This window comes from Dipodomys ordii, unplaced genomic scaffold, assembly GCF_000151885.1.
Source record: "Dipodomys ordii isolate 6190 unplaced genomic scaffold, Dord_2.0 Scaffold40, whole genome shotgun sequence".
NCBI classification, from domain to species: domain Eukaryota; kingdom Metazoa; phylum Chordata; class Mammalia; order Rodentia; family Heteromyidae; genus Dipodomys; species Dipodomys ordii.
Window position 1 is genome coordinate 6666369 of NW_012267256.1, and position 26262 is coordinate 6692630.

Consider the following 26262-nt stretch of genomic DNA (forward strand, 5'->3'; position numbering starts at 1 on the left):
AGTTCTTTTATATTATGAATCCCCGTGACATTGAAGCATAGGCGTACCAAGATCAGTATAGAACCATAGTACTCAACAAGCTGAGAAAGGAGAATGGAGTTCAGTCGTACCACATTTGCCTCACAAATGATCCTTTTCTATTAGTGCTTCTATTTTGCAAGCACAGTCCTCTTTCATGATCATAAGCAGATGGATTAGTTTCTGAGATGGACTTCATATTATATATCCCAAGTAAAAGAGCTAAATGAGGAAATGAGACCCATTGACCTGGCATACTCAAGAAGGAAGTAATGAAATCTTTCTTATCTCAATGGTGTAACGGAGACATACAGGGGACAGTTTGCTTCCCAAACAATCCAATAGCAGGGTTTAGGATGGTTAATACTCTATTCATCTCAAAATATAATAATAATAACAGCAATAATAATGATGATAATAAAGAAAAACTACAAAGCAACTGACAGTGTGATAGGCCAGTGTTACATGTGAACAGAGCCTGAGGCAGCAAACTGGGTCTATCCAGCTGCACCCACGATCCTCTAGAACTCCATGAATTGGACCTAACTTAGTGTCATTACTTGTATTCTGGGCCTATGTTGCTCCCTCTTCTCTCTCCATTTTCAACGACTTAGCCCATGGCAATAAATAATTCTATAGCAGAAACTTTACAGGCCCATGCATAATGAAAAGAAAATCTTCTTTGCTGTTAGACTATGTCACCAGATATCATAAGCTCACTGCTTTTAGCATCCACTCTTCAAATTTTTAGCTCTTTCCCCACCAAACCTCAGGGATCCATGTGATATACTCATGTTTTCATATACATTTGGAAATTGCAAACAACGCTGTTCATATTTCAAATAACTAGTTTAGTCATACAGAGATTTATGCTGACATTAAAAGCTATCCTGTATTGCGGTTAGGGATATTTTAAGAATCTCTCTATTACTAATGTGACAAATGATGACTTTAATGGCATTATAAACCAGAAATATGAAAGCATTATTAAAAAATTGCTTCATAAAAGAGTTATCAAGTAACTATCAGTTAAGCTGTGTAGAAGTGATGAAAGTTCACCTGCATGCACTTCAGATGCACTGAACTAGCACTATTATAAAATGTGGAGGTAATGAATGTTATAGCTTCAAACATTGTCTTTACTAATCTTGCTCTGAATAAATTGTGTCAGTTAGGGAAATACTTACATCTTATGAGACCAATTCACATTTAAAAGTCATTTTATTATTGCAAAGCATTTGTTCAATCTATTGCTCAGACTTATAGATCACATGGAGAAACTACATCGCTTACTTTGGCTTAAATATTGAAATAGTGCACTTAGACTTTAAAGATACAGTGTGGCACTAAAAACTATTATTCCATTAATTATTCAAATTCTATGTGGTGGTTAAACATTGATGGTCTTTACACACTTTATCTTGTGCTTTTTTCTCCTTATAACTAATGGGTCCACAAGACACGTGGTTATATGTGCTGCTTTAAGCCCTGGTATTATATATTTTATGGGATAATTCCTATCTTTGGAGATGGCTAACAACCAATCTGTGCCAATGTACAACTCAATGAGTTTCAAAACATCATATTATCTATGCCTGAATTTACTGAAGGACATTGCTTCCATTGTTTTCTTAAAAGCTACTTGCTTGTTATGTTCATGTTCAGAAGGGCTCATTTGATATGTTAAACATTCATAATAGTTGATTTTTGCAAATACCACCTTTAACAGCCTGCTAAGTAGTTTTAGTCTATAAACAATATTGCTTTTATATTCTAGAGGAGAGGAAACCCACAAGTAAATAAAATATAGTGAGAAACCAGGTATATGGAACAGGAATGGACATAGGAAGATTCTGACTGGGCTGAGCAATGTTTGCTATGGTTCTAACAAGGATGGGAGTTGAGCCCACCTTGTGGGTGGGAATGGGAGGGGGAAAACTGGACAGAACCAGGAAAATGTGACATGGTCCAAAAGGAAATGTACTAGTTACCTGACCTATGTAGCTGTAACCCCTTAGTACATCACCATTATAATAACAAAACGAAGGTAAGGAAAAAGATAGAGTTCTTTATCTCAGTGGTAGTTTGTTTGATGGCAAATCTGAACCACCAACAGGGCTTGCATAAAATGATTTTTTCTGGCCCACCCTTCAAATTTCTGACTAGTTGGTCTGGGTTGGAATGGTCATGTATATTTCTAATAATTTCTCAAGCAAAGCCGAAGCTTCAAGTCCAGAGACTGACCAAACCTTGCAACTCTTCCTATATGAATGTATTTACAGATATTATGTTCATTTTGTTTCCTGCTGTGTCAACAGACTATGAGAAAATTGGCCATTATTTAGGATTCAATTACTAAGCATAGAATTTAGAAGCTGATCTTAAGTCCAAGTGCAATTAGAAGCCTCAAATACAAAACATTCCTGGGTGACCTGGAATTGTTTTTCCTGTGTCACTCTAAGCAGTGCTCAGAATTTCATTGTATCTCCAGAAAAAACAAAAGCATTCCACCATGAAAAACCTATGGAAAGTTAAAAAAATTGTATGTTTATTTTTTTTAATACTCAGGGCCTCAAGATTGCTAGGGAAAAGTGCTATCCCTTGAATCATACCCTGAGGACTATTTGTGTGTGTGCGTGTGTGTGTGTGTTTGTGTGTGTGTGTGTGTATGTGTGTGTGTGTGTGTGCATACTAAAGTTTAAAGTAAGGACTTTATACTTGCTATATTAGTGCTCTACTACCTCAGCCACACCTCCAACATCCTTTGCATTGGTTATTGTTAGAAACAAGATCTCACTGTTGCTTCAGTGAGCCTGGACCACCATCTAATTATGCTTCCTAACATACAGGGAATGACAGATATGCACAAACATATCTAGTTTTATCTATTGAGATAGGGGCCCTCACACACTTTTTGCTGGGGCTAGCTTCAAACCACAGTTCTCTAGAGTAAAAGGAGGATCACAGATTCAAGCCATTTGTCACTGACTTATGAAAACTCTTCTAGTTCTAGTTATGTATCATGTATTTCTGTAACCATGAATCTCAAAATAATTAGTGTGCAGTATGACATTTCTTCTTTTAGGTAGCAGATGACAGTAAAGTTTAGTCAGAGTGCTCAATCCTGTTGTCTCATGATTCAGTATGGGCACACATAGCTAGACCCCCTGCTCAGAGTCTCTGTGGGTGCTGTCTGTGGAGCTGTGTTCTCCATTCCATCAAAACATGTTTAAGCCAGGTGTTAGATGCTCATACCTACAATCCTAGCTACTTGGGAGGATGAGATCTGAAGATCCTGCTTGAAGCCAGCGGGGTAGGAAAGCCGTGGAGTCTCTTATCTCTAATTAATCACAAAAAACCAGAAGTGGACATGTGGTTTAAGTGGTAAAGCACTAGCCAGGAGCAAAATAAGCTTAGGGACAGCTCCCAGGCCCTGAGTTCAAGCCTCAGGATTTGTAAAATAAAAATAAATAAATAAATCCTTGCAACTATTAATATGATCTCATTTGGGAACAGAGTCATTTTTGATGCAATAAATTAAGGTCCCTAGAATGATCTCTAATCCAGGATGACTAGGATCCTCAGAAGAAAAGGATACAGCTATATGAAAATTGGAAGACAGTAAAGGAGGGGGTAACAATGCTGGATAAGAAATGTGCTCATTACCTGGCTCGTGTAACTGTAACCCCTCTGTACAGCATCTTTACACTCACATAAAGTTAATAAAAAAGAAAATGGGAAGACAGGAAGATAAATAGAAAGAATCACAGGAGCTACAAGCCAACGAGTGTAGAGGAGAAGAATGACCACCACACGCTAGAAAAAAAACAAGTCATGATTTTCTCAAAATTTAGAAGGCCCCTGGTCCATCCAATACCTAGATTATAGCTTCTAGATCTATGGAAGAAGACCTGTGGGAGAGCAAGTTTCTGTGTTTGGCTTTGTTTTGTTTTGTTTTAAACCAGTCAGTGTCTGGGAATTTGTTACAGCAAATAAACTAATTCCCAGAGGCTAACTCGGCAGGCTAAGTTAATGACTAATCTCACAGTCAGTTTCTCTATCTGGGAAGAAGAGTAAGGGACAGGAGACTTGTGGAGGAACCTTGTATCCATAGATGGATGTGTCAGAATGAAACCCTCTCTTACAACTAGTTGATGTGAAGAAGGAAACATGGAAAGAAAAATAACCAGTTGCTTGAAGAATTCAGGTTTCTGAAGTCATAAAGACTGTGGTCCATGTTGCCTTGCTGACGGTAGTGAGGCTGGGGAACACTGCCCTCTCCCCACAGGGCTCTCATACATCTGTGTTGTGAGTTTGCCATCAATGACCAACAGAGATGTTGGCTTCCTTTTGGGTCAGCCAGATTGCATCTCGTTCACTTCAGGTAGAGAGAATTCTACTTTTCAAGATTTTTCATGATTTAAGCTAGGTCTACTCAACTCGAATAATCTATTTTAATGACAATGTAATTTTTGGATTTTCAGACTAATCATTGGTAAGTATTCATGAATAAGTACAAAGTTCAGAAAATTTAATACAACAGTGAGTGTTTCCTGACACATTGTCCAATCGCCCTCAAGATTCCCCGTCAGTAATACAGAGCCAAGAAGCTGCTATGGAAACTCTGCCTCAGTTCAGTTGAAGACGTAGTTAATTGAACCTTGGTAATGACTGCAGGCCAAAGCTGATTTCCCTTTCTGCCATTCTCTGAGTCTCTCATGGTTGCCTAATTCGTTTGAAGTTGTTTATCGCTGACAGAAAGTGAGGACGGATGGCCTTGGTTTGAAATTCTCTCTTATCTATTTGAAATTTCTTGTTAGCATTCCTACCTGGCTTCCAATGGTGTATGAAAAACAAAAAGAATCAGACACAAACAGAGCATTAAACAATGCGTCTGCCTCCCAGGTTCGCTTAATACTCTCCCCCACACCAGAGTTAATAATTCACACTCTGTAGAATCCCAGCACGTCTCCATTAGGTTTGATGCCTTCTATGAATGTGACAGCACACATTCAGCTCAAAGCTACCTTGTCAGGAATTGGAGAAGGGGGTAGGGTTTGCTGTGGAGCCGTGTGCTAGAAGTGGCCCTTTACAAGAGTTTGCCTATGTAAAAGCAGGCAAAGCTAAAGTCTATTAAGTAATGTTTGCTTTAAGTGCATCTAGCTATAGAATTTCAATGACACTGGAAAAATGCACAGCCCTCTATTTTTTCCCCTACATACACAACTCTCCTTTTCCAAAGATGAATAGAATTATAACTTGGATTTTTATTTTCTGTTTCTCATTGCTCCTTCTCAGCTGGCTGTTAATGAAGGCGCTGATGCTAACATAATGTAAGGAAATTTTTATTAATCAGTCTGCTTGGAGCTTACAGGTCAGGAAAGAAGCAATCTGATGTTATTTACATGTTTTATATATTAAAAAAAATAAGAAGAATCAACAAGGGAAAATACAACCATACCCAAGCCATTCAAACAAACTTTCATTTGTATTTCTATTTTTGATACTAAGTCATTAAGTCTGGTACTAAAAATTGAGTCTCAGAATGTGTGTGTGTGTGTGTGTGTGTGTGTTTGTGTGTGTGTGTGTATAGGTGTGTGTTGTATATAAAGTGTATGTATGTAGATTATATATGTGTACATATGTTTTCATTTCGATGCTTCATGTGCTCTTGAATTTCAAGAGCACATTCTTATTATTATTCTTATGCTTGTACAAAGGAAAATAAATGTACATTTATTGATTTCATCATGAAAAAAGAATTGTGTATTAGGAGCCATATATAAGGCATTATAGTTAATGTTTATTGGACTGTTATTATCTAGCAAATTTCTTCTATGAACTTTATCTATTTATCAACTTATTTAACTGGTATAAAATCAATGTGTTACAGAGAAAGGAAATTAAACTCTGAAAGATGAAATCAATTTCTCTGGCACTAAACTATGAAAAGAAAAACTTAACCCAAGCTCTATACAACTTAGCCTTTTAAGGATGCCTTATTTCTGATTTTGGAAATATGATGTGAAAGTGGCACTGCTACCATATTTATGTGATTCCCCATAATACGTAGAAATGCCCTGAGAACTTCATTAATTTGTTTAATCATTTATTCAGCCCTCCCAAATTATTTTGTATCTAATACTAGGTTCCTAGGATATAATTTAAAAATAAAGTAAAAAGAAACTTCTGGGAAAGAGTGAAGGAGGTTGCCCATAAAGAAAAGAAGTATTCATTACCTGACTTAGGAAACCATAGCCCTTCTGCACATCACCTAACTATAGCAATAAACCTTTTTTTTAAAATACTCTAATTTTAATGGAGGAAAAAATAAACAAAATATAATCTTTGTGCCACATAATGCATATTCACCAAATTCTGGGAAGTAGGTTATTCTATTGCACACTGGTTCCATTCTGAGGAGAATCATAGGAAGGACGATAAAAATCAATGAACTGTACAACTTGTAGGTGGGAACAGGAAGGAAAATCTGGGAGAGAGCAAGGGTAGGGGTGAGATGGTTTAAAAAGAAATGTACCCTTTATGTGACTTATATACATCACCATAACCCCTCTGTGATCCACCTTTACAATAACAGTGCTCCATAGGAAAGGGACTCATCATCTTACTCATGTAACTGTAACCCCTCTGTACAGTATCTTTCCAATAAAAATATTTAAAAAAATACCTTAACAAACATTTCAAATAGGTGATGCTTGAGTTGAATTTTGACAGACGCAACATAAATGAAGGGAAGTGTGAGAGAAATGGTCTGATTTAACTAGATATTGTTCAGGAAATTGTGTGTAAGTGGTGTTGTGTTTCCTGGGGGAAGGTAAAAGTGTTTTTTAAAAAAGTAGAATCTTACATTCTGTCCATAAGTTGGGATGAAATTAACCTATGCTATCTGGTGTTAATCGCCTGATTAACTGCAACTGTTCTTCCATAAACCAATATCCCATCATGAAACGTTTCTATGATGAGTTAAAAGTGAAGAGTTAGGATAGTTTTCATTTTTGAGTTAAATTGATTCATTCTGGGCTGGGAAGGTGGCTCAGTGGTAGAGCGCTAGCCTTGAGCTGAATTGCTGAGGGACAGCGCCCAGGCTCAGAGTGCAGGCCCCACAACCGGACCCCCCCAAAAAAAGATTGATCCTTCATGATGAAAAGAACAGAGTTAGGGGGTCAAAACACGTGTGCCATTTTATGACAGCTGAGCCATCACCACATTCTAAAATTTGAATAACTGTGACAAATCCAGTGCCCTGTATCTTGTATATGCATTTTTCTAGTTTGGGGTTGAGAAAGAGAAATAATAAAAGGCTTAAAGGATACAGGATGACCCATTGTAACACTGAGATGTACAAGACACCATGTTGAAAATGAACTTTACAACTTTGTGGCTGGTGGGGGGGGGAGAGGGAGGAATTGCAGAGGTGGGGAAGGGAAGGGATGGCAGGGGCAAAACAAAGGAAGGGTAATAATGCTCAATAGGAAATGGACTCACTACCTTGCTCATGTAACTGTAACCCTCTATACAGTATCTTTACAATAAAAATATATATTAAGAACAAAAAACTAAAATAAGATTTGCAAAAACTGATCATGTCCTTACATACTTACAAGAGCTCTGAGAAATGATGTAAAGTATGCATCTTACATGTAACTAATACTTAGAAACAGATAATTGTTACATCGGAGACATTTAGTTGATATCTAAAGTAAAAGTAACTATGTTCTGTGGTTGCTCTCTGCTTAAATGTTAAGTCTCTGCTAAACGTTAAAACTTCAGGGCCCAGTGGTTAACCATATCACAAGTGTTTATAGAAAAAGTTCATGCTACCAACATTCAGGAGTTCATTTTATTTTTCCATAGAGAGTCAATTAGTGATAACCGGACTGAGTTTTAAAGGGTGAAATGTCAACGATGGAATTGAGAGGGAGTATTTTGGGAGAAACAAGTAGGGAAGTACTACTATATCATTATTTACCATAGCTAAGATATGGAACCAACACAGATGCCTCTCAGTAGATGAATGGATCAAGAAAATGTGGTATATATACACAATGGAATTCTATGCCTCCATCAGAAAGAATGACACTGCCCCATTTGTTAGGAAATGAAAAAAATTATATTAAGTGAAGTAAGCCAGGCCCAAAAGAAACATAGGTCCCATGGTTTCCCTTATTTGCAATATCTAGTATATGTATGAGTCAAGCGGAAAAGGTCAGATAATGTGATGTTAGGAAAATGAACCCTTAGATATGTATTTTAATGCTTTTTTATTTCATGCATTTGTTTCTAACACATTTAAAAGATTATCTCTTTGTTGCTTTGTATGTCCCTCCTCCACAGTATAACCCCTGCTTTCACTATATTTGATGTCAGTATAACTTGTGGAGGGGATGGGGAAAACAAGTCGTTTAAGGATACAGGTGGACCTGTTGCAACAATGAGAAGTACAAGGTCATGTCGAAAATGAGCTTTACAACGTTGGTGGGGGGGGGGAAGATTGGGTGGGGGGGAGGCAGGGGGGGTAAACAAAGGAGGAGGCTGCAATGCTTGATAAGAAATGTACGCATTATCCTACCCATGTAATTGTAACCCCTCTGTACAGTATGTTCACAAAAAAAATTAAAAAAATTAAAAAAAAAAGAAACTTGCTTGCAGAATTTGCCTTGAGTGGTAACAAGAGGAAACAGGAGGTTCTTTGTACTGTGAGATGAGGAAGAGATTTACATGTAAATTCCATTTCACACAGTGCAAAGGTTGGTTTGTAGGACCAGTAAATACAGCATCCATGTTGGTCAGACCTTTCCAGCATTAAGCTATGAAAAACATAGTACTTCCAATTTGGTTATACAACCACCTTGCCTTCTTCCCTTTGGAGAAACCAGTTGCCACATTTCCTGGCCTGTGGAAAAGCTCCCATAACTGGTGTTGCAGATTTCTACCATGAGCCACGTAAGAGCTCAGCAGTAGGTATGCCAGGTCAGTCATACCTGAAGATGTCTGAAGCTCTGATGGAGATTTTGACAGCCACTTTGTGAGAGTCAACATAGTCATTCGCTTATTTACTGCTCCTATATTTGTGTTTCTCAGATACTTTGTGAAATCACAAGCATTTGCTAAGAGGACAGCTTTCATACTCACTTATCATATAGCATAAATGTTTAATGAAATCACCATATTCCAACCACCAGTAAGAGAGTCACAAGAGAAGGAGATTGATTGGTGGTTCAATCACCATCTTAAACTTTTCCATTTCTATGAGAATGTCAGATGAAAGTGGAAATGGAGGGAGACATTTTCTATCACCCGGCAGTTGTAACTGATTACCAAACATAGATTTGCTAATCTCACCCATTTCATATCCTAGAAACCATTATCCCTTAAAAGCGAAGGTCACGCCGAGCGCTGGTGGCTGTAATCCTAGCTACTCAGGAGGCTGAGATCTGAGGATCGCGGTTCAAAGCCAGCCCGGGCGGGAGAGACCGTGAGACTCCTATCTCCAATAAACCACCAGAAAACCGGAAGTGGCCCTGTAGCTCAAGTGGTAGAGCGCTCGCCTTGAGCTGAAGAGCTGAGGGACAGCGCCCAGGCCCAGAGTTCAAGCCCCACGATCGACAAAAAAAAAAAGCGAAGGTCATGCTTCTCCTTTTCATCATATTTTATGCTTTACAGTTCTAACAGAGTCTTATTAAGACAAGCTCTGTAAATACCTTTGGAATGACTATGTGAATGAGGTCTATTTTGTATTGAATACAAGTTTAATCATACTATACTTTGAGGGAATGGAAGATTAAATCAGGGATACTTCTTAACACACAAAAGGATTATATTTATCCAGATGAGAATACTAGTCAATGAAGGCAAAGATAGTTCCAGAAGGATGGGGAGGGGAAAACTTGGAGAGGGTGAGGAAAGAGGCGACATGGTCCAAAAAGAAATGAACTCGGGCTGGGAAGGTGGCTCAGTGGTAGAGTGCTTGCCTTGCATGCCTGAGGCCCTGGGTTTGATTCCTCAGCACCACATAAGCAAAAAGAAAAAAGCCATAAGTGGTGCTGTGGCTCAAGTGGTAGAGCACTAGTTTTGAGCTGAAGAGCTGAGGGACAGCGCCCAGGCCCAGAGTTCAGGCCCCCACAACCGGACGCCCCCCCCAAAAAAAGAAAGAAATGAACTCTTGGCCTAATTTATATAACGGTAATCCAGCTGTATATCCATCTTTATAATAACAATAACAATATCAAGAAAGATGGTTCTATAAGCCAATTACAATTTATCTAAAATCATAGAGGAGGTCTTAACTATAAGTAACACAACATCTGCCTAGTATGTTATTTCCTTTTGGAGTTGTTTCTGAGTCCATGAGTAAAAATTTCCAATGGTCTTAGAGCAGGGCACAAAAAGGTCTCCAGAGACTCCAAGAGATTAAGTGAAATGAATCATCTCCTCTTCCTCCTCCTCCTCCTCCTCCTCCTGCTCCTCCTCCTGCTCCTCCTCCTCCTCCTCTTATTCCTACTCTCCCCCCCCCCATTTTCCTCCTCCTTTTCCTCCTCCTTCTTTCCCTCTATCTCTTCTTCCTTTTGATAGGAGATTTGATAATGTTATTCCTTGTCTGGGATTTAAACAAGAAGAAGACATAAAATTTACAAGAATAACAGCGGTTAGTGGAGAACTAGCAGAAAGTCTTTGGTTTGAATGCCTACAGGAAAAGCTTTATTTATTTATTTATTCATTTATCTGTCATGGGGCCTAACTCTGGGCCTGGGTTCTGTCCCTCAGCTCTTCAGCTCAAGGCTAAGCACTCTGCCACTTGAGCCACCTTCCCAGCCCAGGATAAGGTTTATTGAGGGGAGATTTTTACCTTGATTTCATTATTACATTTTCTGTCTAGATATCACTTTCAATTGTACCCCAAGATGGAAGATAAAATAATGTGAAGAGAAAGGAGGTTAAATTATAAACTAAACTGTTGCCAAGATAAGCCACATTCCAAGGTCTAGAATGGTAGCATCTTTGACAATCTTTGCTTTGGCAGAAATAAGCTTTTCTGTCTCAGAGTAATAATTCCCATCAAAAGTTATCAAATCATTCTTCGTGAATGTCATCTGAGTGACCACCATTTCCCATGGCAGGCTGTTCTACTTGACAGCAATTACATTTCTATCATTTTGGAAGGAGCAATTTAATCCATGTCAAAAATTTAGGGTCAATTTTATGAATGTTCTCTCTTGCCTTGAACATTTCTCCTCAGTGACCCTGAGTATTGAAATATGGAAAAAATTAAAAAGCTAATGTTTTATCATTGTTCCCTTGAACGCTGACATACAATTTTTTTTGCCATAAAACATAGTGCATGTTTGCTATGGAGTCAGAGAATATATAACATGCACAAGAAAAGTACGGTATGGAAAGCCAAGTAAAAAATGTAAAGGAAGGATAGCATTAAAGGAATTATATACCAACCACTGGTGGCTCACCCCTGTTATCCTAGCTACTCAGGAGGCTGAGATAGGAGGATCATGGTTCAAAGCCAGCTGTGGCAGGAAAGTCTGTGAGATACATGTCTCCAACGAACCACCAGAAAACTGAAAGTGGAGATGTGGCTCAAAGTGGTAGTCTTGAGTGAAACAGCTCAGAGACATCACCTGAGTTCAAGCTCTCCGAGCAGCAACAGCAACAACAACCAATCATACATTCTCTAAAAGTGTGTAAATATATAGATATACATATATTTACACATATACTAAAACTCACGCAGAAGCTGTGATTATTATAAAGAGTGACGCTGAATATCACAAATTTTCCTTGTTATTGAACACATGGGGAAATGAATACTTGAGAATTCTTTACTTAGCCTGAATTTTGGGAAACCTAACTTATCCATGAGCTTTATAAAGTGAAGTATAGGAGATAGCCTGTGATGCTATCTAGAAATTATATTTTAGTTCTCTTCACATAAAAGCTAGATTGTAGAGGGTCCACCAATGTGCCTCGTGGGCAGTCTATATGAGTCGGTGAGGGGTGGTCAGTAATTCTGTAATGACCCAGGTGTAACGTCTGGCTAGATTTGTAGAGTAGACATTATTTTGCACTTCTCAGTGTATCCAGAAGTACCAGTGTGCCTGGTACTCTGTTTGAGAGGAGACTTCAGCATTTCTCAAACAGCTTGGCGTATTCTGGAGTGATGCCTCCACCCCAACTTTTGGATAAGCCGGGAGATGTGTCTGAAGCAGAAACGGGTGGTAAACTCGTGCTGCCCATACCTACAAATGCCTCAATTTCTCCACAGGTTTAGTATGGGGAAAGGGAGGCCTACGTTGGTTCTAGGACTGAGATTGTTGGTAAGAAGGGATAAAAAAAACCTATGCTGACAAGTTTTGGTCTTTGATTCTGATGCCTAGGTATATTATCTCTGGCCCATGAAAACCTTTATCACCAATTAGAATTTTGAGTTCGCTTATCAGTAACATAATTTCAATACAGCAGACACTTTTTTTTTAAGCATTCAGATCCTTCAGTTTACCATGTCATGGTATTCCAAGTTTAATGGAAGCAGCCATTTGATTAAAGCCAGCCTCTTCAGAAATATTCACTAATACAGCTAAAATATGTTAATTAAGAAACACAAGACATACAGATGTGACATGACCATCATGCTTATGACTTGCTATTAGAATTTATGTCCCATTCTCTTATGAATTTGACCCAATAAATCATCCACCTTGAGTCTTTTCAGCTATGAATTGATGGGCCCAAGAGGGGGGAAATCTCCAGTTTGGGGACCTATGAACCTCAGGAACAAACTTTGTTCTGAATCAGTCTTGCTAAGCTGTCTAGCTCTTCATCAGCTCTTGGTTTACTTTGACCTGGCATGGGAAGGCCTCTCTTTTCAACTGTCCATTGCCTTACCATGGTTTTGGACATTTCAGTTTGAGGAGGAACTATGACTAAAAATGAGTCCATAATAAAATGATGTAGCTTTCTAATTCACAGCGTCTGGAGGCAACATTGTCCCTTGAGTTCTCGTCTTCTGCCCTTTCTTACTTTGTGGGAAGTGAACTTTGGTCTGTCATTACTGTATGGATGCATAGGTGGTATCTAGAAAACTTGCAAGAAATACCTCTCTCTGTCAAATAGTTTGAGAAGTTTCTTGTTGCCAAAGTGTGTGTGTCCTAATGATTTTTAAGCAGTGGCTTGTGGTGTTTCAGTGTGGCCAACGCCTCTCTAGGAAGGGGCTTTCCCTCCCTCCCTGCTTAGACCACCTACTCAGACCACCCACACTTTAATACTAACCTCTTATCAACAGGAGTCCCTGTCCTAAGCACATGGTCTTGGCCTTACTTCCATAGAACTTACAAGATATTGAAGCATGGACAAATATTGTGTGTTTTGTGATTAAATGTATTAGTCTTCTTCAATGGAAGACACAACAACACGTACAACATTGAACCATATACACACAGTCCAGTCTTTATTTGTATCACATATGCCCATGTCTTCTTAGAAATCAAAGAACTTTATAAATTGTGATTATTTTTAATCCTTGCTACTTGGTGACCATAGAAAACATAACATTTCTAAATAGCTGGCAATTGCACAGATTTAAAAATACTTTATTTATTTAATATGGTAAGCCTTCATTGTATCATTTTATTTTAAAATATGCTGCTTCTTTCCTTCTCTCTCTCACTCTCTTTAAATTTCCCCTTGACTTTTAAGTAACATCTTAAAATAAAAATGATGGGAATTTATAATAAAATTACTATCGCCCCTCCCATTTCCACTTCCTCAGTAAAATTAGAGGAATGCGGGTGATTGCAGTAATATGGCTGGGAATTCAAATGCAAAGAAAACCAGAAAATTCTAAATTGTGGTTCCCAAAGCAACTATAAAAAGACACTCAACATGACTGCATATTTATATTAAGATATAAAACTTAACAACTTCTCCAGTTATACAAATGCTATATAAAAACAAAAGGGTGGAATTATGGTTGCTATGGGAATCACAACTCTGAACCTACTGTCGTGGGGAAGTTTAAATATACTGACATAGAATTTCACACTGAATATTACATAGGTGCAGGAACATGCACGGGATTAGAGACAAACATGTGGCAAATGACATGAGATGAAATAATGAACAAAATGTCACTCCAGTGACTGAATGTCTCCTATTTCTGGATCTGTCCCGCTCACTGTGATAATACATGGCTTCTGAAAACAGAGAAAAATATCTGTAGGCTGTTTTACGAAGTGACGGCTGGTGTGCTTATCTTTCCGCTTTAGTTTAAAGGTTGAACTGTTCCTACAAATAATATGAGTATTAGAAATATAAAGCCACCAGGGCAGATCTTGACTGAGCAAATTGCTAGCCAAAAACATGTCATTCATTTCCTAAAAGGTTAAGGACTGCAGTTGTATAGACTTTCTGCGACATTGACTTAAATAAGATGTACAAAATCCTATCCTGTCTTAATGAAGAAGCCTAGTATAATAGCTAGCTATGTAGGAAGCATAGGTAGAATGATTACAGTGTGAGACCCAACTTCAAAGTTTGAGCACTACAGAGCTAATGGTATGGCTCAGGTGGTAAAGTGCCTGCTAAGCAATTTTAAGACACTGAAATTAAACCTCAGTCTGAGGAGGGAGGAAGAGGAGGAGGAGGAGGGAGGAAAAGGAGAGGGAGGAGGGAGAAGAGGAGGAGGGAGGAGGAAGAGGAGGAGGAGAAGAAGAAAAAAGAAATATAGAAGCATAAGAACTAATTATTTTCCATGGACTTTACATATCCTTTCTTTTTAATCAGCAATGAATATGAAAATTTGGGAAAAAACAAGGACAGAAACAACTGTACAATTCCTCTACAGGTTTTTTTTTATATATATAATGTATTAAAAATCACATACTACTTAATTGGCTTCAGCCTTCTGGTTAAGCTTTTTGTTTTTCCTTTTGCATTCTCTTGAAAGGCTCAGTAATGCTAGGCTCTGGTGGCTCATGCCGGTAATACTAGCTACTTGGGAGGCTGAGATCTGAGGGTTTGGGCTCAAAGCCAGCCTGGGGAACGAGAGACTTCTACCTCCAATGAACCACAAAAAGCTGAAAGTGGTGCTGTGGCTCAAATGGTAGAGTGCTAGTCTTGAGCACAAAAAAGCCCAGGGACAGCACCCAGGCCCTGAATTCAAGCCTCAGTCCTGAAAAAAAAAAAGGCTTAAGTAGCTTTGGTATTTCTGTATTTCTGTTTACATGGGTAGAGGTAGATAAACGTGTTCTTCCCAAATTCCAAAGATTGCTTCAAATAGGATATCTGGTGTATTATTATTGACCATATAATAACTTATTATTGATGTTATTCTTAATTTTTTTTCCCAAGATAGAAATGCCAGCAGTGTGCTGGCTAATGCAATCATAACTTCAATATTACACGTCATTACAGACAGGTGCAAACAGTAAATCCTCTTTCGCAACCCAGAACTCCTTGCTGATATGAGATTTTGGTGCATGTAAGAAGGAATATAATTCCTACAACAGTTGGCATTGTGAGGTCTTGTTAACTCACACAGGTTGCTCTGAGAATAAAGCTGATGTAAAAGCAAAAAAAAAATACATGTCGTGTTCAATTTCAGGTTCATTGGGTACTTTGTGCTTTTTAGTTACTGCCAGGGCTGCAGATTCCTCTGAAAGAGCCCACTCACAGTCATTTGTGAACTCTTACATCTTCCATTTGTCCTAATGTCTATAACACGTCTTCCGAAAAGACAGCGCAATGTGTTATTTGCTTAACATTTCAATGTATTTACTTCAACTAAGTTTTCAAACTTTTAATTATAGTAGGAAGGATTCAGGCCTGTACATTGGAATTTAAATATCTGCTGAAATACTTTATAGATAATGTTTGATAAAAGTGAGGATCAGAGGCTATTAAGATAAAATGTGCCCCAGTACAGACTTTTCATGGAATTTACAGCAAATCATAGTAGGGAACAATTTTAGATTATCACTTAAAGTACACAAACACACTTTCATACTTTGACACCAAATGAAATTTACAGAATAATTTACACTAATACCATAATATGCAATTTAACCTTTATAATTTTTTATTCTACTATTCTTTTCTATTATACTTTTATACTATTCATCCTTTCTATTCTATGCAATTCCATCATTTCATTCTTTCATTCTATTATATTCTGACAAAAAATTTCTAACTGCAATCCAATAAATCTGTTAAAGCCTTTCTTGTTTTCTTATTCATTTTTTTCATTTAGCTACCGGTTCTGAGGCTTGAACTCAGGTCTTAGGCACTTTCCCTTAGTTTTTTTTGCTGAAGGCTAGTGCTCTATCACTTGAGCCACAGTCCCAATTCTGTCTCAAAGACTTTCCTGCCTAGGCTAGCTTGGGCAGTAATCCTCAGATCTCAGCCTCCTGAGTAGCTAGGATTAAAGGCCTGAGCCATTGGCACCCAGTGTGTTAAAGTCTTTCTAATTCATAGTTTGCAAAAATATGCTCAATATATTATCAAAAAGTGGCAGAAACTGAATAGGGAAACAAGATAGCAAAATGATTGTCTATTTCTACTTACCTGTGTTTCTATTCAAATATACCATCTATTGTGTACACAATAGCTACATGACCTTAGGTGGCTTACTTATTTTTTTTTATTCACACATCATTTATTTTTAATATGGAGAATAGGGAATTAGTTCCAGAAAATTTAAATGAGTATACATGAAATTCTTTGATCATGCTTAGACTATAATAAATACTGTGGAGGGATTATTACCTCTATGGTTATTTTTCAAAAAAGCACCTTATGCTTCTAACATACCTTATGGTTATTGTCAGTGGAGTTTAGATGGAATTAAATAAACTCTTTCTTCAGGAGGTGACAAAAAAAATATGGGTAGAACCAGTCCAGTAAAACATTCTCACCTAGGATGATTGATGCTTACTTACATGACCGGGGTGACAGCAGCCTTCTTAAACACACACGCTTCTACCAAGGTTGCTTAGGCTGTAGTTGGAGATGCCTCCATTTTGTACTTTCCAAGGAAGAGAACTCACAGTTCACCTAACACGTTAAGGGTAATGGCTCATTCCTTTCTTCACTTGCAATTCTGATACTCTGCCCATTCCTACTACAATAGCTAAGGCTGGATTTTGCTGCTCTGCCATTGGCTTCAGCTGCCTGCTCTACCAGAGTCCGGCCGGCTTTCTTCCTCAAATGACTTCCCCTCTTCCTTACAAAGGACTTACGAAAAGAGGAATGTTAATAGTCAATGGCTTCAGAATTTTGGATCATGCACATTATAGTTATCTCTCACTCAGGGTCCACCCCCTCCCCCCCCCACCAATGTGCTGATGTGTCTTTGAGTCATACTCAGAACACTCAATTCTGGCTGATTTTCAGCTTCTGCTGTGGTTGGTCCAGAATTTTATGCTAAATTCTGGGCTCCCTATGAAAAAAAAAATTTTTTTCAAGGCTCAATAATGCTTTCAAGTAATTTGGCTTCTGAATGGTGGCTTCAAGTTTGTAGACATTTATAATAAATATGCTTGGATCCCAGACATGAGCTGGTATGAGTAATTTTCCAAAAAGAATTGCTGGGCCCAGTGGCATTCCAGCAAATGTTTAACAACCAGCAGCCATGATATGTAACATTTGCTGATTTCCATTGGGTGAACGCTTTTAGCGCAGTCCACTACTGGATGCTGATGTGTAGCGGTCTGGGGAAGGGCTATCTACGCTCTGCTTGAATCAGAACCAGCTCATTCCAGCACTCTGTGCCAAACCAGGACTACCAGTAGGTGTTTGGATGACTGGTACTACTATAATCTATTGAAAGCATCTTCAAGCCAAGTTTTCCTGTCTCTCTGTCTCTCTGTCTCTCTGTCTCTCTGTCTCTCTTTCAACTAAACTTTAGTAAAGCCTAAATTACTTTTCATGATGAGTTTGTGCATTTGCTGTCATGTTTTTAAGAGGACATTTTAGCAGAAATAAGATCTCTAAGATGAATCCTATGCTACAGGTATAGTTTTTTGTTTTTTGTTTTCTCGGTCATGGGGCTTGAACTCTGGGCCTGAGTGCCATCCCTCAGCTCTTCAGCACAAGGCTAGCCCTCTACCACTTGAGCCACAGAGCCACTTCCAGCTTTTTTCTGCTTATGTGGTGCTGAGGAATCGAACCCAGGGCCTCATGCGTGAAAGGCAAGCGCTCTACCACTGAGCCACCTTCCCAGCCCCACATGTATAGTTTTAAAGTTGGTTTTGGTTTGGTGTTTTGAGCTAGGTTCTCCCAATGTAGCTCAGGCTGTCTCTGGATTCATTATCCTCATGTGTCTGACTTTGGAGTGAGGAATTTATGCATATGAGATGCTTTCCTTTTTTAAATTGTATTTTATTGCAAAGATGTTGTACAGAGGGGTTACAGTCTCAGGAGTAAGATAATGAGTACATTTCTTGAGGATTGTTACCCCTCATTTTTTTCCTGCTATCCCTGCCCTCCCCTACACCCCTGAAGTTGTAAAGCTCATTTCCAACATAGTGTCTTGTGAGTCTCATTGTTGCAATGGGTCATCCTGTGTCCTTGTTTCAGCATTTTGTTATTCCCCTTCCCTTCCCCAAATTAGACAAATGTATATACAAGATGCAGGGCACCGAAATCAAATACAGTGACAACAGGGGATATACTATAGGGGGAAGAACATACAAAAGAAACAAAAAATATCTCCAAGTGCATTAAAAATAACAACAAAGAAAAACCTCTTGTGTCCATAGCATACGTCTAGGATAATCTTATCAGATGAGCAGAAAAGCTCAAAAGCTGTGTACATATGATCATGTAAGATGATGCTAAGTGAAATGAACCCCAAGATGCAATGCTTTCTTATAATTTTTTTCAAATGATGTTTGCTGTTACAGTTAGGTGTCTAATTCATTTTATACATCTAATTATTATATATGTTATGTTTGTGTGTTGTATAATAAAGAACTTGACCTTTATCTTAAAAGAAAGTGAATGAAGAGCAAGCTTTCATATCTGTACCAATTGGTCACTGAGTTTTTAACTTTAAAACTTCACCAAAAGTATTAGCCATTGGCGAATTTAATTTGATTATTCCACAGTTTCTTCCCTTGGAATATCTATCAATCAAATTTCTCCTGTCACAAAGCTCCAGGTTTTCATATCTCACTAGCAGATCTTGCTTGTTTAAACAGATCCACAAGGGGAAAAAAAAGCATCTTTACTTTTTTTTCTGACAAGTAATTAAATTTCTAACAATGTTCTGGATCAAACAGCTTACACTAAATGAGTAGTCTGATTTTTAGCTGCAATTATATGTGTAAACAATTTCCTCATCTCCCAAAGGTTGTAAATATCTTTATAAAAATAGATGGGAGGAAAGTGGAAGGAGAGGGTAATCACTACCCCACCTCACTCCACTAAAGGGAGAAAAAAGGAAATCTATTGAAGTCAAAATTAAAAGTAGGTGTTTGATATGATAACTAATGATGAGATAATGGGTTTCTCTGGGATATGGAACTAGAATCCACAATGAAAATGAAGACCTCAGCTAAGAGATGGGAGGTGGTAGGTTATGCAGTTAAAGTTTGCCTTACCTTCTCCATTTTTTAAAATATAGACTACCAGCGTTTGGCAAAATTAACTATGTCATTTTCTTCTATATGGGCTTTTAGAAGAGCAGATTGTCTGGGAGCTGAAAAGTAATACTGTATAACCTGAATTGCACGCTAGTCATTCTTCCATAGTTTTATTTCTGAAAAGTTCTATGTGAATCTTCTAGGCCAGGTGATGATGAGATGCTATCAGAAAAGTCTGCCTGCTATTTAAAACTTAGATAGGCTGCTAGGCAGGGGGCTTTGTAAAGGGTCTGTGCTGAGCAGAGCAGGTCATTCATTCTGTGGAGGAAGGTGACTTACCACAAAGGGATAGCTTATACATTGATTAAATATCCACAGCATTGCTGTGTTGTAACTTATTAAGGGGCATTGGCACACAGACCCTTGTCATCTCTAATGAGGATCCCAACCTGACTGATTTGACCTAATCATTGGGAGATAATAATAGATCTATCCCTTCAATTACTAGGTAGCTTTGATGATTGCTCAGTAGCATGCAGACTAAAGCAGAGCTCAGCGTGGATTTTATCATTTATTTAATCTATTTTAGACCAAAATGTGTCAGAGAGAATACAGAAGACATCAAACTATTTAGAGTTACCAAGCTATAAATATTTGTCAAATATGACTTTATAACATTAGCTTACCCTTTCCTTTAAACTTCTAGGGTTATTTTTGTAGTCTCCTGGTTTTTCTTTAAATATTACAGACTGAGCATGCCATGATTTAAGAAAAATACATTAGGGACCATCAATTTAGTAAATTTCTAACTTGGAATATTTTATAATTAAATTAGAACATAGCTCCAGGATGGATAACTGAATCTTCGAAGGGACAAATACATAGATTCTATTATTTAGAAAATGTGTGAATCTACTGCATTGATTTTATCCTTCTTTCAATTAAATCAGTCTTGCACCTCACCATTTATCATATCAGAGGCTTACTCTTATACTCTGTCTAGGTGTGCTTACAGATACAGGCCATGAATCACAATTGTTTTCTCTTCGACAATTTTCTTCAAGTTAGCAAACTTTATAAGAAAAGTTCTGGTTGACAATCTATTTTATATAATGTATGTGGAGCACTAATACAGTAATATACTAAGTATAGATTTAGCAGCAAGTACAACAGTTACCAGGAAGTAAAAAAAAAATTTGTTTACTGGAGGACTGGCATGCCTAAGAAAGGTAGGGTAATTAAATCCTCTTCAATTCTCATTTAGGAAACCACTTTCTAAACTTCAAGAACTGTAATTCTATGTGTTTTGGGGACTGTATTCAAATGAAATCATCTAATAGTGTGTATTCTTTTTATCAGATTGCTTTCTTTCAATAGTTTGTGAAGCATTTATTCAACAGTTTATTTCTTTAAAAGTGTGGTTAATTGGATCAATCTGACATAACTTATATTTTATGCTTTGATGTATATGTGATATTTCTAGATCGGACTTGTATTGAGGGGAGGGAGTATTGTGATTTGAACTTGGGGCTTTGAGCTTGTGTGGCCAGCATTCTACCATTTGAGTCACAACCCTCAGCCCCTCCTGTTAAATGTTCTTGAATGTTTCTTTGGGTGTATGAATAAGGGTGTTACTAAAAGGTCATGGTACATGCATATGTTTACCTTTACCAGATAGTATCAAACTGTGGCGTTGTACACTGGTACCAATTTATAATTGATGTAAAATGGTATTTTACCAACTTAGATAATTGACCATTATACTCTCTGTTATACTAACTTATACTTCCTCTACCTGTTAGTTTTTTTTAATGAATTCAATTACATTTTTAGTGAAAATTGAAATATTCTGAATTCTATTTTAAGATTAACATGTTATTTTCAAAACAACTCTTAGGAGGAAGTATTAATGAGTAAAATACATATTAAAACCTTGACATAACATAAATTAAGAAATCTCAACAAAAAATAAAGAGAGTAATTGTTTTGATCCTTGAAATTTTAGCCCAATATGGCTAAGAATCTATAGACACCTTTATTTCTTTCTTGTTTTAGACTTCAGTTCCCTTAATTGAAATATTATTAGTAATAATAATTATCTCATGAGATTATTGAGACAAATGAGGCAATTCATCCGATGCTTGATATCAGGAGTTGCTCAACATGCAACTGTAATGACTTATTAATCTTACTCTTAGATCTTCATGTGTGCTTTCATACTTAAAAACTCTATTAGAGAGCTAGTATAACCAATAAGAACTAGTAAAAAATGGCATGATCATGGAAAAAAGGAAAAGAGGAACATTCCCAGAGCTCCCGGGGATGGTTAATGCTGCTCCACATCATCTTAATTTAGTTAATCTCCTGCCTCAACCAGGAAGTTATTATTGTCACTGGTGAAAGTAAATCACTTCTCTTTCTCTTTCCCTGTTACATTATGACTTTATGGATCTCTTCTTCCATTAAAAAATTAAAACATAAAAGAAAAGCACATATTACATTGATGTAGATGTACAACATTTTCTTCAAGCTAAGCTTAGTGTTTGAGCTATTAAAAAAATTAGTCAAATTGCAGGGACATCTAAATTTCTTTCAGTTATTCTATGTCTTCTGTGAGCAACTTAGTTTCATTCGCACTCTGCTCAGATTAGAAAGAAGTAAGTGTAAGTAAGATAGGCAGCTAGCATTTTGTAGTTCAAGTAGAGAGGGAAAAATTACCTAAAAAAGAATTATCCACAGATTAGGGGAAAAGAAAAAGATAGAAGAGATGACACTGATCAAAATCTGTTATACTCAGAAGTTGAGGTGTTGAATTAAAATATCTTTGTACAACTTTGGAAAGATAATAACTAAATAAATAAACAAACACATTGTTAAATAACCAAACAAATAAATACACATGCACTAGGAGAGCTAGAGGAGAAGCTAATACTAGTATATCAAGCTGATATTTCAATGTGATAGGAAAAAATATTATATTAGCCTCATAAATGAAAGCAAATTCTCAAAAGGTAATGAAGCCAACTAAGTGTATGCATGATACATTGTTATGATCACACACACACACACACGCATGCACACACTGTTTTGTCATATTCTTTTCCTGGGCCTCCAGTGCGTTCAATAATATTTCTTTAATTCTTTTCTATTTGGACTTTTCAATTCAATAAAAGTATCAATTGATGAGAACAGAATAGCAGACGATAAAATGTTCTTTTATAGTAATCATGAATAGCAACTCTGGGGGTCCATTTTTAAATGAAGCTCGAGCCACACCATATTTTTCTGTCCTCAAAATGGAAAGCCTAATAGGCCATTTGCACCATTTTTAGAATAGTGTCCATAATTTTTCTTAATGTTTACAAAGCACACTGTAACAAATTAATTCTGACAAACCCACCCTCCTCCCTCCAAGAAAGAGGAAGAAGGTCTATAAGAATGAAAATCCCAATTTTAAGACAAACTTCAATTTGTATTCCTGGAACATAATTCTGTAAGCTTTTGCTTAAATTTTATTCTCATAATTATTTTTGTGTAAGTAAGGTTTCTGATCAACATCACTTCATTAAAATAAATGATTTGATGAGCAAGGCAGCTTAAGATTCATATTCTGTGCTAATTAACAGATTCTTCTAATTGTTAGAAAGCTCCTGATGTCTTTCTAGTTCTTTCAACTCATTACTATTTTTTTTACTGAAGTTACAGTTCTTAAAGGAATAGTAACAGATACTATGAAACTTCCTTTTTGCATATATACACTGCCTGAAAATACATTAATTTGTGAAAGCAGGCCAATAATTTAAAATCTGTTAATTGATGTGCTTTCCTTCCAAAACCAAGTGAAATATCTTTCCTATTTTCCATTTCTACTTTCCCATCTGGGATTCTAAAATGCATTTTTAAGAGATTACTTTTAGTTGAAAATAATGTAGCAAAATATACATTAAAATCTTTAGATGTTTCAACTTGAATATATTTTAGTTTAGATTAGTAGATCAGATCTGGGTTTCTATTACTTCAGAAAGAAACAAGAGGGACTGCTTCAGCTGTAATTTTTAAATGTTCATTCCTTCATGATTACTAACAAATAGTGGTTGCAATGTGTTGATTTGGATCATTATGAAGTGATATTTTTGGCAATTGTTGGTTAGAGTTTCTGCCTAGTAATTAAAGAATGACAACTTTGCTTCAGACAAGATGATGAGCATTTTAGAAATACAATATAAAAAGAGAATAATGTTGAGTTTTGAAGGGAGAGATGGGTAAAAGGTAGGAAAATGTGTGAAAATGATGAATAATTATTCAAGGCTCTTGAATGCCAAATGGGGAGCACAGCTCATACAAACTTGTTATTTGAGTAACAGACATTAAACAACTTAAAACGTTAAACAATGCTAAACAACTTACAAACGTTGTTTTGTGTACTAATTTTAGATGTTTAACTCCCAACATCTAACACTCATACTTGTGTAAATTCCAATTAATGTTGAAGGTACATTGCCAAAGTGCTGATCACAGTATGCTTTATATTATGAAGAATAAGAATGACAATTCAGGATTCCACTTTGCACCTACTGAAAGGTTGTAACTGAGTATTCTCAACAATCTGGGGAAATAGACATCTTTGATTTTATATTACAAATGGAAGAGCAGGAGAAATTATGTGTAGAGTAGAATACACACAGTGAATACAATTTGGAATGAACTGCAATTAAATAATTATTTTTGACTCCAAACTTCAAAGACTCAGAAAAAAATTGAATAAATGTATTATTATGATTATCAAAAATTAGGCACATATTACACTTTGAAGTCAACACGGACAACTCTTATGACATCTAATAAAAACCCAAGGGAAATTGTATCCAATAAAAATTTAAAATTTTATTCTCTGCAAATTAAGGTAGAAGTTTCACACCGTGTCTTCTAGATTGTGCTTCAGACTGTAAGTCTTCCCAATATGTTTAGTTAAGTTCAAATTTTATATCCTTTAAATTTATTGTAGAAAACAATAATATAATGAGCTTTTGTAATAAAGTAAAGATGATATTGGTGAATTAAAAGTTCTAAGCTAGCAATGGCAGCTCACGTTTTAATCCCAGCTATTCAGGAGGTTAACATCTGAGGATGATAGCTGAAAGCCAGCCTGTGCAAAAAGTCTATGAAAATCTTATTTCTAATTAGCTACCAAAAAGCTGGAAATGGAGTTAAGGCACAAGTGGAACAGAACATAAAGGACAGTATCTAGGCTCTGAATTCAAGACACATTACCAGCACAAAAGATTAAATATTCAATGAATATTACATCTGAATGTGCATTAATAATGATTATTCACAGTTTTAAAGGTTTGAATCATCCAAGATTTATTAATTTTTTATGGAAAACTTTGTTTCTTAACACAGTAATATCTCATTATATTTGACACTTTTGCTACTTTAAAAACAATTTTGTTACTGGGCTCAAATGGTAGAGCTCAAACCTGATGTTTGAGCTAATAAAGCTCAGGTACTGTGTCTAGACTCTAAATTCAAGCTCCAGTAATGAGGCTAGTTAGAAGTAAGAGTTTCATAGACTTTCCTGTACAGGCTGGCTTCAAACCACAATCCTCAGATATCAGCCTCCTGAGTACATAGGATTACAAGAGTAAGCCACTAGCACCCAGCTAAAAGTAATTTTATTTCTTTAAAATTTGACTTCATACAATTTTGTCTTAAATACATCTGGACCCATGTCTGGTACCAGTGCTATTCTTAGGTATTTTAAAAATTGATTGACTCTTTGTCTCATGTATGTAAATCTAGCTACTCAAGAGAGCTGAAGATCATGGTTCAAGGCCAGCACTGGAAGGAAAGACCAGTTCAAGAGACTCTTATCTCTAATTAACCATCAAAGAGCTGTAAGTGGAACTGTGGTTCAAGTGATAATGCACTAGCCATGAAAACAATAGCTCAGGGACAGTACCCAGGCTCACAGTCCAAGCTTCTGGATAGATAGATAAATAGATAGATAGATAGATAGATAGATAGACTGATACTTTTCTATAAGTATACATAAATATATGCATACAGAGAGACAATTTTTCTATACTCTGAGTTGAGACATTTTAGAGACTATACCTAATATTTGTATTTTTAAACAATGATACATGCAGAGAAAAATATAGAATGATGCTGCTGTTATTATGACAAAGATTAAGGCTATCAGAAACAGCAGCACTGGTGGTGGCATTTCTTTCTGTGAAGAAGTCATGTTTGGAGTGTGATTGAAACCTAGGTCCCCTTCACAATTTTATTCCTGTAAGAATCAGACTCAGGGATAAGTGATAACCATAGAAACAATTGGGCAGACATCTGTGAGTCTTTTAATTTCATGGCATATATCAGTAGACTTCAAGGTGAATTTTAGTGTAGGGACAGCCATCCTCACCAGGTTTGTGTTGTGAAATCTCACAGGCGGGTGGTTGCTTCTGGCTTTGTCTTAAGGTTGCCTACCACAACATCATCGAAAACCTTCTGCTTCTATGTCATTGTCCAGTTCAACAGCTAGGACCTGAACTCAATGATGCACCTGTTTGGCAAAGTCTCTGATTTTGGCATGTAACTACTTGAGGTAAAATTCTTCCTGGACAAACGG